Raw genomic sequence first — 5,784 nt, 5'->3', positions numbered from 1 at the left:
ACCACAGTTATCCAAGTAACGTGGGTACGATCTAAGGAACCATAACTGATTTAATGAGCCATTCGCGGTTTCACCTTAATGCGGCTTGTACTGAGACATGCATGGCTTAATCTTTGAGACAAGCATATGACTACTGGCAGGATCAACCAGGGAGCTGCGTCAACTAGAGCTGAGCAGCCGGCCGCCCGGGAGTGTGTCCCGGGGGCCCGCGCGAACACGCAAGCGTCCGCTCAATTATTCTGCAAACAGGAGGAGGCTGAGCTCCCCTGCACCAGTACACCTCGAAACCCTCTCAGGTCCCGGCGGCGCGCAGCGCCGTCCTAAGTACTTGGTCGGGTTCGAGAGAGGCGCAATCGCCCGGAGTTTGGCGAGTAGACGCTTTAGGTGCGACCACCCGTGCTCCCAACTGAGCTTGCCGCTGCCGACAGAGGCCCGGGAGCGTGCTGTCGTGGCATTGCCGGCGGGAGACAACACGCGCCACCTACGGTGACCGGCAGCTCCAACGCCAGCGCCACAGAAGGACAAAAGCCCCACTTGGGTGCCGAAGCGAACTCTCCCAGCACAGCGCACGCGCCAACACGTCCGCACAGCTGCGATACAAACCACCTGCGAGAACCGCAGAGGCGACCGAGCAGCAGACGGCGTCGCGGCGCCGAGCGCCGGGCGGCGGCGCATCCTCAGCGCACACAGTCCTCAATCGGACCAGCACACTGCAGATGTCCACCGCGCTTCGCACCGGGCCCGCGAGGACCTACTTTGGCCGCACGGCGCCGCGTGCAGGGTGCGCCGGCGCGCAGCTGCGCCGCCTGCCGCCTCCGTCGGCCGGCGCGCCTGCCACTGGCCGCCCCCACCAGCCGGCTGTAGCGCGTGCGCCCACGCACCGCACGGCCAACACGCCGGGAGGCCCCCCCTCACCGGCCGGGGACGGTCCCACCCAGCCACCGCCGCGTATCGCTTCACACCCACATGCCATTCACGTTCGTGGGCATGGTGGGTATCGCTGCAACAACCGGTTGGTAGCTCAACCGATCGTCGCCATCACTGATTCACCCCTAGCGAGAACAACCGCACCACAACGGTTTACCAGTTGTTCATTTGCGTAACGTCACCAGCAAACGTAGGCGTCCATCGCCATTTGCAAATTCAACGATTGTTGCATGCCTGTGTCAGGTGTCACGACACACTGTCTGCCCACATACACGCAACAACATGTCCACGCTTAGCGAACACGTGGAAGGTGGCCCCCGTACGTATGCGATGTCCATTGCGCGAACGACTGTCAACCGGCCTCTGTCGCATGTCGCAGATGTGGAACGCAGTGCACCGTGCTATCACGGTGTGTGAGAAGAGACGACTACGTCTGACAACACGCGCCACTACATCAACAGACGGCTCATGCTGATCGCCATCCAGGGCATACCACACTGCAATCCAGCTCTTATAGGGAGACGACACGTAGCTGAGTGCACAACATTTGGACCGCATGGTTCGCCGTTGTTGGCGCAGTCGTTGTACGGTCACATGTACCACGATGTATCATTCAGTACATGAGGACCAATGTGCAGTACAGTGTGTGATTTGGACGTACAACATCAGCGGACAGTTGACACAGGCCGTACCACAGCGTAGGCTAAGTGCTTCGCCATGCGAATGCCAATGAACAACTGCAAATGCCAATGAACAACTGCAAAGGGCATTGAGCATGTACGTCCTGCTGCCATCCACATTACAGTGTATAGCTGCAAGGTGTTTACATGAAGCGATACACTGGGGACCGGGCAGTGCGAGTAGCAAACTATATTGCGGGGGTTGCAGTTAGGCAACACTACACTAATTTAACGCGTCGTATGACAATTACAGAGCAGGTTAAGGCCCAACGTGTGTTGGGTTAAGGCCCAACGTGTGTTGGGTTAAGGCCCAACGTGTGTTGGGTTAAGGCCCAACGTGTGTTGGGTTACGGCCCAACGTGTGTTGGGTTAAGGCCCAACGTGTGTTGGGTTAAGGCCCAACGTGTGTTGGGTTACGTTAAGGGGCAATGTGGGTTACGTTAAGGGCAATGTGGGTTACGTTAAGGGGCAATGTGGGTTACGTTACGGCGCAATATAGGTTACGTTACGGCGCAATATAGGTTACGTAAGGGGCAATGTGGGTTACGTTACGGCGCAATATAGGTTACGTTACGGCGCAATATAGGTTACGTTAAGGCGCAATATCGGTTACCGTTAAGGCGCAATACAGGTTACGTTAAGGCGCAATACAGGTTACGTTAAGGCGCAATACAGGTTACGTTAAGGCGCAATACAGGTTACGTTAAGGCGCATACAGGTTACGTTAAGGCGCAATACAGGTTACGTTAAGGCGCAATACAGGTTACGTTAAGGCGCAATACAGGTTACGTTAAGGCGCAATGCAGGTTACGTTAAGGCGCAATGCAGGTTACGTTAAGGCGCAATACAGGTTACGTTAAGGCGCAATGCAGGTTACGTTAAGGCGCAATGCAGGTTACGTTAAGGCGCAATACAGGTTACGTTAAGGCGCAATACAGGTTACGTTAAGGCGCAATACAGGTTACGTTAAGGCGCAATACAGGTTACGTTAAGGCGCAATACAGGTTACGTTAAGGCGCAATACAGGTTACGTTAAGGCGCAATACAGGTTACGTTAAGGCGCAATACAGGTTACGTTAAGGCGCAATACAGGTTACGTTAAGGCGCAATACAGGTTACGTAAGGCGCAATACAGGTTCGTTAAGGCGCAATACAGGTTACGTTAAGGCGCAATACAGGTTACGTTAAGGCGCAATACAGGTTACGTTAAGGCGCAATACAGGTTACGTTAGAGGCGCAATACAGGTTACGTTAAGGCGCAATACAGGTTACGTTAAGGCGCAATACAGGTTACGTTAAGGCGCAATACAGGTTACGTTAAGGCGCAATACAGGTTACGTTAAGGCGCAATACAGGTTACGTTAAGGCGCAATACAGGTTACGTTAAGGCGCAATACAGGTTACGTTAAGGCGCAATACAGGTTACGTTAAGGCGCAATACAGGTTACGTTAAGGCGCAATACAGGTTAGGTTAAGGCGCAATACAGGTTAGGTTAAGGCGCAATACAGGTTAGGTTAAGGTACGACATAGGTTAGGTTAAGGTACGACATAGGTTAGGTTAAGGTACGACATAGGTTAGGTTAAGGTACGACATAGGTTAGGTTAAGGTACGACATAGGTTAGGTTAAGGTACGACATAGGTTAGGTTAAGGTACGACATAGGTTAGGTTAAGGTACGACATAGGTTAGGTTAAGGTACGACATAGGTTAGGTTAAGGTACGACATAGGTTAGGTTAAGGTACGACATAGGTTAGGTTAAGGTACGACATAGGTTAGGTTAAGGTACGACATAGGTTAGGTTAAGGTACGACATAGGTTAGGTTAAGGTACGACATAGGTTAGGTTAAGGTACGACATAGGTTAGGTTAAGGTACGACATAGGTTAGGTTAAGGTACGACATAGGTTAGGTTAAGGTACGACATAGGTTAGGTTAAGGTACGACATAGGTTAGGTTAAGTACGACATAGGTTAGGTAAGGTACGACATAGGTTAGGTTAAGGTACGACATAGGTTAGGTTAAGGTACGACATAGGTTAGGTTAAGGTACGACATAGGTTAGGTTAAGGTACGACATAGGTTAGGTTAAGGTACGACATAGGTTAGGTTAAGGTACGACATAGGTTAGGTTAAGGTACGACATAGGTTAGGTTAAGGTACGACATAGGTTAGGTTAAGGTACGACATAGGTTAGGTTAAGGTACGACATAGGTTAGGTTAAGGTACGACATAGGTTAGGTTAAGGTACGACATAGGTTAGGTTAAGGTACGACATAGGTTAGGTTAAGGTACGACATAGGTTAGGTTAAGGTACGACATAGGTTAGGTTAAGGTACGACATAGGTTAGGTTAAGGTACGACATAGGGTAGGTTAAGGTACGACATAGGTTAGGTTAAGGTACGACATAGGTTAGGTTACGGTACGACATAGGTTAGGTACGGTACGACATAGGTTAGGTTACGGTACGACATAGGTTAGGTTACGGTACGACATAGGTTAGGTTACGGTACGACATAGGTTAGGTTACGGTACGACATAGGTTAGGTTACGGTACGACATAGGTTAGGTTACGGTACGACATAGGTTAGGTTACGGTACGACATAGGTTAGGTTACGGTACGACATAGGTTAGGTTACGGTACGACATAGGTTAGGTTACGGTACGACATAGGTTAGGTTACGGTACGACATAGGTTAGGTTACGGTACGACATAGGTTAGGTTACGGTACGACATAGGTTAGGTTACGGTACGATATAGGTTAGGTTACGGTACGATATAGGTTAGGTTAAGGTACACATTGTTGTAAGGAAAGGTTTAATGGGGGGCGGGGCGGGGCGGCCGGTTTGTTGATTGTGATTATAGTAAGTGGAAGCCTGCGGCATCATCTGATTTGCCACGTCAGGATGCCCCTTTGGCTCATGACAGGCGGCGCTCTCATTCCATGCTTGTGGCAGACCTGTGTCTTTCATTCCTGCCATTGTTTGTGTGCTGTGAGAGGAGGCAGTATTGTGATGTTGGGTGCACCCCTGTGTAGGACATGTGTGGGTGTTGGTGGCTTGGCTGAGCAATGGTGGTTGTCGGGTGGGTGGGATATTCTGTTTTCTGAGTGGACCTCCCAGTCTGGTTATGACAGTGTGGATTGTCTAATGTGGCGGAGAGGATGCACTGGGTGTTGTTCCATGCTGGTGCTTACATATTGTCTGTGTGCGTGTTACAGGCAGAGAGTAGTGCGTGATAAGGGTGTGTGGCTGACGTGTGGTTGTGATTGTGAGCAGAGTCTTTCAGCATGTATACGGACAGTTGTATACATTATCTGTATTCTGATGGCTCTATCTATTACTAATCAGCGCCGTGTATACGTTTAATCCGGTTCCAGTCGAAACTGTTGTATCTCTGTACATTAGTGACACGGCGAGCCCGCTATGTAGTTACTCGTCTCGGCAGCTTCCACCGGTGTATGGCAAATGATTATAAGGAATCAGTCTAGTCGTCAATACCGATGGTGTGACGTCACATGTCTGGGGTGGGGGGACGCTGCGCCCTTCCGGTGGGTCATGGCCTAGAAAGACTCTTCCCACGCAGGGGGGCGTGGACTGTCATTGACTCTTCCAGGTAATATACTTGCCGTACGTTCTTGCGACTGCGAGTGCAACGCTCACCGGTACCGACATGGGATGGAGCGCCTCCTAGCTGACCGCTCAGCATCGGCATTCGTACAGAGAGCAACGCGGTCGCGTCTCTAGCTCGTAACTGGTACAGCCCGCAGCTCATGTATAGGGACAGCGGGAATGTCGCATATTGGAGATAACTCTTCATGAAACGCATGTTATAGGGGTGGATTGCACATTGCGACTGCGGGAAAAGTCCGCCGTTCATCCGCTGGAGTTGCGAGTTGGGCGGTTGGAGTGGGGCGCAGGTGGAGTGATTGCCGGTCCACGATTTCGTGCGGCAGAGGCGCTGGCGTTGGGGTGCTGTGGTCGACAGAGGACGCAGGCTTTGTGGGTGGGGTCGAAAGATGGGCACTGTGGGCCCATCGATGTCTTGGTCGGCTTGGCGTCTCATAGATGGCGGTATCGTCGTTGCAGGACGTCATGCCGCGGGAGACCTACAGATGGCGCTGTGTTTTGTGGTGCGCTCGACATGGCGGACGTAGTGTTGTCAGATTCGCATAGAT

Source organism: Schistocerca americana, unplaced genomic scaffold, assembly GCF_021461395.2.
Source record: "Schistocerca americana isolate TAMUIC-IGC-003095 unplaced genomic scaffold, iqSchAmer2.1 HiC_scaffold_817, whole genome shotgun sequence".
Classification (NCBI taxonomy): domain Eukaryota; kingdom Metazoa; phylum Arthropoda; class Insecta; order Orthoptera; family Acrididae; genus Schistocerca; species Schistocerca americana.
This window is presented reverse-complemented; position numbering follows the sequence as displayed.